Genomic DNA, 11,874 nt, shown 5'->3' with positions numbered 1-11,874 from the left:
ATTCATAACATATACATGATGTATGTTGCATAATTTTTTGCAGATTTCTGTACTGAACCAAGAAAAAGTTCAAAATTTAAAGAAACAAAAACCTAGAACAAGTTAGACTTCGTTTTTAAATGTGCTTTTTTAGACAAATTTGTCGAATAGATACAGAGTACGAATACTTACGAGACTGATCTCTATGATCTTTCAAGGATCAACGTTTTCCGAGTATTAAAATTGGACACGCACGAACCGACATTCGTCACCTTTTTTAACGAGCGTGTTCACCTTTTTTCATCGCGATGCTCGCGATACGTGGCACTTACCACCGCGTGTCAATGTTTTCGTTGTCGGCATTCGTACCCTGTCCGCGTCATGGCTGTCCGTTTTTTGCCCCCGGTTCGGGGACGAATGATTAATTATCGCGGCGACCTCTCATCTCGAGAGCGGCGGTGATCTCTCAGTAGGTCGATGCAAAAAGGAAGCGCGAACGCGATCTTCATTGGAACTGCGTTGCTTCCTGGTGTCGCGAATCGATCGTAATTGTTTGGTCGAGATGAACGAAGTCTGTTCTTAAAAAGTTCTTAAAAAGAAAAGTTACGCGTTTACGTTCGAAACGACACATACGCATCGTACCAACGAATCGGAAACGTTATTCGCCCCTTGAACCTGCTATACAAGAATCAAATATCGTTTCACCCTGGGACAGATTGGGTCCGCGAGTGCCAATTAAAAAAACTTGATAACTTTGCAAATATCGTCCTGCCACAAACAACGAGTAGTCGCGCGCGTCGCGTCATCTTTGATAAAACGAAATAAAACTTACTTTTTTCATTGTTAATTTCGCGTCTCGTCGCGGTCGTGAAATATCGCGAATATTCGGTTCGAAAAGCGTTCGGTGTGCAAGCGACGCGCTCTCCGTTCGGCGAGATTTGATTAAAATTGAATCGCCAGAAATCGCGGTGTTTTTAAATTAATTCGAGCAGAGGGAAGCGCGCCGAGGATAGGGACGCGTCCCTGCGTCATTAATTTGACAAACGGCCAAGCGCCACTGTAAATGTCCTAACGTTCTACGTACGCCGTACGAGAAGCGTGTGCCACTCTGTTAATTGACGCTTAATTGGCTGTAATTAAGTTAACTTCGCGAGCACGTGGCCGCAGACTCCACGGAGATTGGCCGCGCGCAAACAACGCAGTTCGAGCGATCGTTTAGACGGATCGAAACAGTCCACGACGATGGACGACGTGGACCTTTGTGTCTCCTTAATTGGATCACGCAGAAATGACTGACAGACTCCATCGACACTTTTGATACTTAATACGATATGCATTTCCCGCGTTTAATTTAAAGATTGCATGTGATTGTCTACGCAGAGAATTTATATCGTGCATCGCTTCGACAGACCATACGTGTAGGATTTGGGATCGATCGAGTATTTGAATAAGTAAAAGAAAAAATGAAACAAAAGATGTTGTTTGTTTGGCGTTTATTAACAGAAATAAACAGATACGGACTTTAAACCTGTTTTTTCGTCGTTATTAGTTAGTCGTCGATATAAAAGATACAAAAATAGAAACAGAAGATGACGCGATTGCGAAGCTCTCAGGGGTTGTAGCGGAGTTTTTTGAAGGTACAGTACGGGCTTAGCAACCCCGAGGTACCCGAGCTAGACAGATGAGAAGTAAGAGATATACTGCAAACAGTATTAAAACAATGCAGGAGTCATGTAAGACGCATGCGCGTGTCGAATGAGGAAATATTCAAATATAAACAAATAGAGAGAGAGAGTGGTAGTGAAATAGCTTTGTCAATTATAAAAAGCTGATCATTTTATTAAACTACTGAACAGAACTGACTGACGCGATATGCGACACCTCGCGAAACCGCCCGAAAAGTGTCCGATCCATCGATCATTCGGCGCGTTTCTACCGATCGAAACGTAACGTAACTTCCCTTCATACATTCGCGAGTTATTAGCGAGATGCGAGACTGTAAAGATCAGCGTAGACGCCAGCTCGGGAACATAGTTGCCAATTGAAATGCAAAGGTTGAAGCGAAGTACAATAGTCCCTCTTGGTGAATTTTTTTTTGCATTCTATACGAAGCCTCTCTATTGAATTCCCCGACATTGTTGCAATTTCCATCCTGTTCGTCGAGGACGGAACGGAATCTGTGGTGAATGCAAATAGCCGAGTATTAGTTGCGTCCACGCGAGTTAAAAACGCATCTTCGCGGTGGCAACGAACTCGTCGGGTTCTCGTGCAGGCACGAACGTCCATCGATCACCGGCCCGTCCGAAAACTCGGTTAATCGAGCCTATCGAGCATTATGGCTGGCACGTGAAATTCGCGCGAGCCGGCGCACGCGTCTCGGTCAACACGCGCACCATCGATCAAGGATACCCGAACGAAGAAGGATACGCGGGGACCTCGAGTCAGGGTCACTCGAGAATGTGGCGACCTAACCTCAAATCCCTGACAGGTAATTCACCTCCACCTTGAATTCCGGCGTCCCGTGCGTATATGTAATCACCTGTCGCTGACGGAGACTGACCTTCTGCACACTTTCGCCCGTTTCACTTCGCCGTGAAGCGAATACATTTGCATCTCGTCTCCTTCCAATATATTTTTCTTCTCCTTTTTCTTCCACTTCGGTCGCCGTTTCTTTTTCTTTTCTTTTTCGTTCTTTCTTTCTTTTTTCTTTTTTTTTTTTTTACTTCTTTTCCACCTCTCTCTTTCTTCGCCTGTTCGACAAAAGACGGGATGTTCGACGTCCTTGGAAACCCGCCGGCTCTCTCACGGCGCATAGCGGCACGGAATAATCCCTTGTCCTTGCGCGCGTGCTGCGTTCGTTTTTAGATCGACTCGCGGCTTTTCAATTTTTGCAGGTCACCGCGTTCGCGCGCTGGTTACGCATCTCCGCGAATCGCGGTTAGGTCTGGGTCCTTCCAGCCCAAAATCGGACACTGGATAGGCCACCATCGAACAATACCGTTCGGGTATTACTCTGGTGTAAAACCTTGTGCTAGTCGTGTTTAGCAAAGCAGGCATAGGTTTAAAAAATTGTAGAAATAGGTTTTTTTTTTTATAGAAACAATTTCTTGTGGGTACCTTCTTGTCTTCTATTAAAGCTCCCAAAGGCTCATTCTCTGTTAGTTCGAGAGCTATCATTTTTGAAAACAAATGGAGCAATGATTTTCAGACCCTTTTTCTCAAGATCTGAAAGTGGCAATCGTTGCATTCCAACATATAATCTCTGTGAAATCTAGAATTTTTAAAATGTGCGATACTGTTCGATAGTACCTTGCAAAATGTCAATACTTAACACAGTCATGCATCCAAAAATGGAGCACTGATTGTCATCATCATATAATCCCTGTAAAATCTAGAATTTTTGAAATTTTGCTATACTGTTCGGTAGTACCTTGCAAAATGTCAATTGTCAATACTTGACGCAGTCATGCATCAAGAAATGGAGCACTGATTGTCATCATCACATAATCCCTGTAAAATCTAGAATTTTTGAAATTTTGTAGAAACAGGTTTTTTTTTAATAGAAACAATTTCTTATGGGTACCTTCATGTCTTCTATTAAAACTCCCAAAGGCTCATTCTCTGTTAGTTCGAGAGCTATCATTTTTTAAAACAAATGGAGCAATGATTTTCAGACCCTTGTCATCAAGATCTGAAAGTGGCAATCGTTGCATTCCAACATATAATCCCTGTGAAATCTAGAATTTTTAAAATGTGCGATACTGTTCGATAGTACCTTGCAAAATGTCAATACTTAGCACAGTCATGCATCCAAAAATGGAGCACTGATTGTCATCATCACATAATCCCTGTAAAATCTAGAATTTTTGAAATTTTGTAGAAACAGATTTTTTTTTAATAGAAACAATTTTTTGTGGGTACCTTCATGTCTTCTATTAAAGCTCCCAAAGGCTCATTCTCTGTTAGTTCGAGAGCTATCATTTTTGAAAACAAATGGAGCACTGATTTTCGTCATCAAATAATCCCTGTAAAATCTAGAATTTTTGAAATTTTGCTATACTGTTCGGTAGTACCTTGCAAAATGTCAATTGTTAATACTTGACGCAGTCATGCATCGAAAAATGGAGCACTGATTGTCATCATCATATAATCCCTGTAAAATCTAGAATTTTTGAAATTTGCGATACAGTTCGGTAGTACCTTGCAAAATGTCAATCGTCAATGCTTGACACAGTTATGCATGATGCTTTGATGGATCGAGGAATATTAGGAGGTGTTAGTTACGCGCCGGCATAGCTCTGAAGTTCGATACGGGGATTTTTTACCCTTTGCGATGGCATTTACTCTAGGTCTTAAAAAGAGGCATTTCCAGCGATTCTTTCCAAAGAAACTCTGGTCTGAATTATTCTCAATCTTCCATTCCATTTTATTAAGCAATGAAACAAGTGAAAACTGTTCTCACGACGTCATTAACACGAAGCACCGAAAAAATACAGCTTCAAGGATTAAACACGTCGGATCCCTCGTGCCAGCGATAAAGATCGATAGGGGTTGGTCGCGAATCTGAGCAACAAAATCGTTCGGTATCCAATACGTTGCCCCACCCGGCGAAAATAAATCGAATTCCCTGTTAGAATTGAATTTTTATAAACTTTATTTTCTACAGGATTACAACATATATAAGAATGTTAGAGGAAAGGTGTCCGAAATTCACGAGGGTCGTCGCTTTCTGTTCCTGCTAGGACCCCAGCCGTCTTTCTGCTTCAAGGAAAAACAGACCCTTTTCCTCGAGATCTGAAAGTGGCAATCGTTGCATTCCAACATTCCCGCTGGATAATGTTGCTCCATCGTCTGTCATCCAGTCGGGTGTACCCTCCCCGGCGTCGTCGGGGTTCCCGTAATTGGCAGAAAATACGTCGTTTTGTTTTCGGGCCCGCGCCGTCTAGAAGTATAAAAATTCGGCCGGTTTCTCGAGATGTAGATGCGTTCTCGGAAGCGGGTTGGGCCTTGCCCGTGGAGCCAGGTGAACGACGGGGAGGGACGGCAAGGGGAACGGGGAGGAGGACACGGTTGGAGGAGAGGAGAGAGAGAGAACCGCGGAGGACGAGCTCGATCCTGATGTAAAACCCGGCCAAGTTTTGTCCGGCGTCGCTGGCGGGAATAGCATTGTCCCGTGGCGCAAAAGTTCACGTCGCACCCGACGGGGCAACTATTGTCCTTTGTTGCGCCGTTGCTTCTCCCAGTCTCCTTCTTTTCCCTCCTCTGGCTCCAGTTGCTGCCGTTGCTGCCGCGACTGCCTCCACCTCGTACCGAACCCTCTCCCCCTGTCCTTTTCTGGCGTCCTGCGGTGTCTGCTCGCGCTTGTTTGTTTCCACGTGCTTTAACGAATTCCGACCTTCGACGGAGACGTAACGCTGTTACGTCGCTCGATTCTGGCTATTTCGCGATTGATCCGCTCTCCGTGCGCCACCTCGAAAAACCCTGATACTCCAAGATCTCGGAAACTAGTAAAATTCAGGCATCGTCGATGTCTCGCGAACTTTGTCATCAGTTTCCTTGGTCTTCCTATTCGCCTATGCTCGTTTCCTTGACACTTCTGAAAGTGTTGGATCTTCGATCGTCATCTCGGAGGATACTGTTTATCTTGGATCGAGGGATCGGTTTCTGCAAAATCATGTTCGATGCCAAGACAGCCGGACTCCTTGATTCCGTGGAGCTGCTTTGCCATTCTAATGCCAGCGAGCAGGAATATTCTATGCGAGATTGGCGTCGGGTTACGAAAGGTTTACGGACGAAATTTTAGAACGCGAGTGGCAAAGTCGACGTCGATAGTTGTCGCGACACCGTGCATAAACTCGCTGTATTTTTAGGCGAGGCTCGATATCGAACTCTGACATGGATCGCCCATGACCACAACCATGAACGATTCGATCTTCCTTGAGATCGAGACTCACTCAGTAGAGACCCGTACCGAATAGTAGTTAAGTCTAGAAAATCGCGAGAGTATCGTGAAATTTGTTGGTCGAGAAGAAAATGTAAACGACGTTGAGAAGGATCGGAAAAGCTGGGAAGGATTGGAATTGTTTACCAGGAGAGAATAGCACCGGTAGCTGCATAGAAATAAACTAGAAACCGGTGAAGATGTCAGAGGAATTACGATAGCCGCGACAGACCTGCAATTATGCGAGCGATCGTAGGAGAGATAATCGATGATTTTAATTTGTAGCTCGTCCCATTAAGTCCCGCGGATTTACATAAACCTGTGATTAATGCACCGTACGCGCTCGCACGGTTGCGAAAACCCAGCGTCTCGGCGTCGCGTTAGTATCGTACTCGCGGCTACCTGTACTCCGACGGATCGCGACGCTATCAGTTTAGTTGCTGGTTTAGTATGTTATAGTGCGAACTTTTCGGATACTTTCCACTCTGCACTTTTCTGGTACCTATCTTACCAAGGTCTTTCTTATTTTTCTTCCAATATAAATCTTCTGCCATATGCTTTTCGATGTTTTATATTCGTTAGCGTTGTCAGCCTAACCTAGGTTCTCGCAGCGTACTAGTCGACCACGCACTGCTCTACCAAAATGTTCTTACCGCGAAATTCGAGACAGTTCCAACGGGTTCGATGTCGTCGAGGAAAATATGGAAAATCGTTAAAAGAAACATGGAACGGTGAAGGTAGCAGCGAGGCGGCGATGAAATGGTCCACGTTCCCGGGATCCTCGACTCTGATCTGCCCGGGACAAATATTGTCCTCCTTTCCGGTTTTTCTGTCGCTCGTTGCAATATTTTACCTCCAACGGTTGGAGCGATGGTAGATAGCGCGACAGTTCAGCATCGAACGCATGAAAATACTTGAAAGCGGTTATCGAGGGAGGAAACCGTATTAGCAGATCAAATATTAACTGTTCTTCGTGTTTCTTTTTTTTTTTCTAGAGACAAATTTAAATTCTGTTGTAACTGTGAGAGTCTAGTACGGTTCGAAGTTCATTTGGTAATTTTTTCCAAGTATTACCATGTTCCAAGTGGAAGCTGCCAGTAGTAGAAGTACACGCAATTGAAGTTACATGTACAGTTGGGTTTCCAGCGAATGTTTATAACGAACGTTGATCTAGGTCGCGGGTTCGAATCCCGCTCGCCGAGCATCTTTTTTAATTGGTTTCATTTACAACAGCAACAAAGGTGTGTCTGACGAATGGAAGCCATAGGTGCATCGAATGAATATACTCGGCTGCGATAACTCAAACGTACCTAGTATTACAGTGTCCTAAACCCTTGGACACGTTATCGAGTATCGCTCATTTTTTAAATCGATGTAGTATCGCGTGTTCAGTGAGCCTGCGAACAAGTTCGTTTCGGAGGAGGATGGATTCTCTCCTTGTTAATCCAGAACAAATTCGCGTACGGTTTTTTCCCGTTCGGAGCGTCCTGAGACAAAAACGGGAGATTCGTGAGCCGCTAGGTACGGATGATCGAATGATCCGGCAGCGTCGGAAGACCTAGTTCGCCCTTATCGTTGGTCGGTTCTGGTACAGTGCTCGGTGAACCGTGTGCACGTTCGCGTGCGCGTTTTTTCCTCGCGGCGGCCGAGGACCCAGCGTTTTTTTGTCTCGTTTTTCCCCGCCGCTCGGACCGATTCCGCGTCAATAGCATCGCTGCTCGTTAATACATTGTCCGACAATAGTTTCGCCGCGGCTTTTCGCCGTGCACCACCTCCTCCGTCCTCTGCTCGTCCCCCCTCCCTAGGTCCACCCCCTCCTCTCCTCGGCCTCCACCTTCTTCGTTTCCCACCTCGTCGTCCGCCCGCTGCTCCCCCTCGTCCTCCTCCTCCTCCTCCTCCTCCTCCTCCCCCTCCTCCTCCTCCCCCCCCCCCTCCTCGCTGCCCTTTCTCTTGCCTCACCTACACTGAGCGAGCACGCGCGCTCGCGCTCGCGCTCGTTCCTGTCCCGGTACATGTGTTATATCACGTTATGTACGGCATCGTGTTGGTCCAACGTATCTATGGCCTATGTATACATGCGTTATTCCTGGTACATGCACACGGTGACTCACCTAACAGCGGAACCTGAAATATTTTCTAAAATGTCGATCTTCATTCACCGGCTCGATCGTCGTTCGCCATCCACCGGGGGAGTTTTAATCATTTTCGAAAACGTTTCTAGCCGGACGATACGACGCTCTTTACAATTTTCACGGTACTTTACGCGTCGTTTGTAACACGCGAGGTCTCGACAACGGCACAGATTCGAAACTATCAATTCCGTTCTCAGCGCGCAAACCAACTTCGATGTACATCGACACACTTCAACATATTCCGTATCGTTCGAAACGAAACGTTCGCAAGCCTCCTGCGAAATTTCGTTTATCGAGTTACGTCAGTACTCACCTGTGACGCTGAAGAAAGCGGACCAGCATCCATCCCCCGTCGTCTAACCCCCCCCCCGCATCACCACCCCCCGAGTCGCGAGGCGTTCCGCCGTTTTTGTTTGTTTTTTTTTTTAACGAAATTTAATTGCACGCCCCGGGACGCGATTCGCACAGTTTCCAAAAAAAAAAAAAAGAAAAAATAAATAAAGCGCGTATTTACGCGCCGCGTCTTTTTTTCCCCTCGGCAAGCGTCCCCCTCCCCGCGCCGTGGGGAGCGTTTTACGGCGGCGTACATTAATGTTTTACAGGCGAACAAGGAGGAAGGGCAGCGCGGCGAAGGCATACTTCATTAGCGGAAATACACGTTATTTGCGCAAAATGGAGTTGTTGATGCACGTTCGGAGAATTTATCGATCGCGCAATTATATTCTCTCTTCCGAAGGTAACTCTCGGCCGGCGCGTAGGCGTCGCTTCGAAGAGCGAGCGAGCGAGGGTGGACAGGGAGGGAGGGAGAGAACCTACGACGAATCTTCCTTTTTTCTGTCGTTCCTCTCTTTTTTAGAGCACCCCGTTTGTGCCCCTCCCATCGACTTTCCATGTAATATGTTTATATGTGCCGTGTGTGAGATACTTTCATACACGACAACCTACGTGTACAGGTTGTTCCGAAACTCGTCGCACCGACGACGGAGTCGGTGAAAATTCCCTCTGGTTTTCCAGTCATGGTTCGGTGGAAACCTAAAAAGGCTCACGGGAGCTTGATGTCCGTGATACTTCGACATCCTCGAGGTAACCGTTAAAAGGGCTCCTTTCGTTAAATATTCCCGATGTTGATGCATCCCGTTTGACGGAAATGCCAGGAATTTCGAATTGCTAGAAATTCCACCGACGGAAAAAGATTCGAACTCGTCGGTCCAATCAGCGTGGTCATTCTCGAGGAACTTTGAAGCGTCACCGTAGAAATGTGATTCGGTCTTAGGAAACGAGTAAAATGTGTTTACTTGCAACGCGTTGCACTTATGGACTCGTGGCGTTGCGCTTTATTCTTGCAAATCATGCTAGTCTGCGTGATGGAACGTCGTATTCCGTACGACGATAGTCACGGTCGATCAATTTTTAAGCTGGAGGCTTAGGCTAGAGGCTTTGGATAGGCGACAAGTAGCTGAGATCACTCCTGTAGGATTACCGCGGTCGGTGTTAGGTAGGGATGATTCGAAAAATCGGGGCCACCCGTATTTGAACCTCCCTGTAGAGGATGGAAGGACGAGCAGGAGTGTCGGTGACTCTACGTTCACATTGACGCGATGCACATGCACAGGCGCCGACGCGTTTCGTGTACGTGCACGGAACGTGCACAGGTGTGCGTGAGTGTGGCACTCACACGTAGCCGGCGATGCACTTGTCGTGCAGCGGGGCCGCCGGTGGTTCTCAACGTCGGTCTTCGTTTCATCCATTGTGGATCCGAGTATTTCACTTCGCGACCCTCTGTACTCTTTATATCGCTTTTTACCGCGGTGCTTGAAGCAGGGTAGAAATTAATTTCTTGCCATTTACCAGACGTCGGCAAATTTTAATTGATGTGAAAGCAAGGAACTACTGAAAATAATGTATTTTTTATTGGTACTTTTGATAGTTATTTGGGAGGAGATAGGTATTTCAAAGGACAAATTATTTTGCTACTCTTTTATTTGGAATGTAAGGATTGAAATGATCCTCGAAGTAATATGCAAAAAGAAAAAATATACATGTCGAATTGAGTAACCTGTAACCTGTAAGGATTGAAATGATTCTCGAAGTAATATGCAAAAAGAAAAATATACATGTCGAATTGAGTAACCTGTAACCTGTAAGGATAGAAATGATTCTCGAAGTAATATGCAAAAAAAAATATATACACGTCGAATCGAGTAACCTCCTCCTTTTCGAAGTCGGTTAAAAAGAAGAATTTCTTTTGGGAAATCGTTATAGCGATTTGCTTTGAGCAACAAAACTTCTTGCTTAAAAAGTCCAGGTAATATAGCAGCAAGTGAAATTAATTGGTCCACTGATGCCGGCAATGAAAGAGGAATATTTTATTTCAGAAAAGCGTCTTCATTTGTTTCTTCTTGAGTTTCGATAACAAACGTCGAAATTGCTGTTCGAATCATCGTGTGCTTACTAATTCGACCGATATAGTTTCGATAGAAATTTCACAATTGTTTCGACTATATATAAAATTGAATAATATCTTACACGAAATAATATTTAATATAATGTTACTTTAAAAGCGACTACAGATATAAAAATAAATTTCGAAATAGATGATAAGGATGTTATTTGAAACAATATTTCGAATTTCACGTCAACGAGCTTGGATTCGAGATAACAAATAGACGATAGGGTACAGCACAAGTAAAAATAATCATTGTTAGCTGTGCTATTTTCAATAAAATACATTTAAGAGCAGGTTTTGCCATCGACGTTATCAGCGAAAAGTGGACGGTGGAAAGAAACGGCAATTTTTTTTTTTTTTTTTTTCTAATGCGTATTTAATGACTCTCCGAATCAAGATACTCGGGTGACTCCTGTTATCGTCTAACCTTCTATTCTTACCACGGAGTTTATTCTACGAACCACCAACAAGTCATTTACAATTTTTAACTCGCATTGTTCGGCTTCGTGTCACTGTTCGCTCCAGTGGTTTCGTTATGAGAATCGAGTAGGAAGCGTAGGGAAATACAGCAATACTTCTGAGAAAAAAAAAAGGGTCCTAAGGGGTGTCCCTCGTGCCTTAATCGGCGTCTCGCATGCGCGAGTCCAGTTAATTACAATTTGCAAGCCGAGGCGTGATTGCCCGAAGGGTCCCGTTCGTTCGTGGTTCGCGCAAAATCGAATCTTCGCGTTGGATTCGCTCGAGTATATTACGATTGGTCACGCGGACAGAAGGGGGAGGAGGTCGTACGTTGAAATCGCGAAAATTTTCATCAAGCTTAATCCTTCGTGCGTTACTTCTTCATTTCTCGCGCTAATAACGAGCATCCGCTCTCCTTGGCGGCGGTCGTCGTAAACACGAATCAAGATTTAAGCGATGTATGCTAATACGAACCTTGGTATGCGCCGCGGTGGCCCTGCATTATGAAGATTTTCAATTTTACGCGGCACCAGGGCGAATAAATATTTACACCGGGAACGAGCGGGCTCCCGTTGCCAGCCTCTATCTCGCCGCTGACAGTTTTGCCGATGTCATTAGCGCCTCGCGGCACCGTCCTCGTTAGACGTTCTCCAGGTGTGCTGGATCAGAGGATGGGCAAGCTACTGGAGGTCTTGCCCGTGGGCCAGATCGGGCCCAACCCCCTATCGCACGGGAAAAGAGTCATTTCTTACCGCGGTTCGCGATATTTGAATAACTCCTTTGCTGCGGGACGATTTTATGTGAGAATTCCAAGAAACGTAGAGGTGTGAATTTTTAAATGATATCAGCCTATAGGGAATGATAACACGGAACTTTTTTGTATTTAAGGTTTATTCGTGCGACGTTTAGTTTCAGAG

At 45.3% G+C, this 11,874-nt stretch overlaps 1 protein-coding gene and 1 long non-coding RNA gene across 3 annotated transcripts in view; one reads left to right on the top strand and one right to left on the bottom strand.

Moving 5' to 3' along the window:
* Window positions 1-11,874, top strand: part of LOC128893021 (LIM domain-binding protein 2) — a 175,582-nt gene that overhangs the window by 27,234 nt on the left and 136,474 nt on the right. The window lies entirely within an intron of this gene.
* Window positions 2,676-3,185, bottom strand: LOC128893056 (uncharacterized). The gene is made up of 2 exons (XR_008461241.1): window positions 3,097-3,185; window positions 2,676-3,010 (listed from the first exon to the last, which is right to left on the bottom strand). It is a non-coding gene; the product is annotated as an uncharacterized LOC128893056 (long non-coding RNA).

The sequence above is a fragment of the Hylaeus anthracinus genome, unplaced genomic scaffold (assembly GCF_026225885.1).
Source record: "Hylaeus anthracinus isolate JK02 unplaced genomic scaffold, UHH_iyHylAnth1.0_haploid 2, whole genome shotgun sequence".
NCBI lineage: Eukaryota > Metazoa > Arthropoda > Insecta > Hymenoptera > Colletidae > Hylaeus > Hylaeus anthracinus.
The sequence above is the reverse complement of the archived record's forward strand: the minus strand, read 5'-3'. Positions and strand labels throughout refer to the sequence as shown.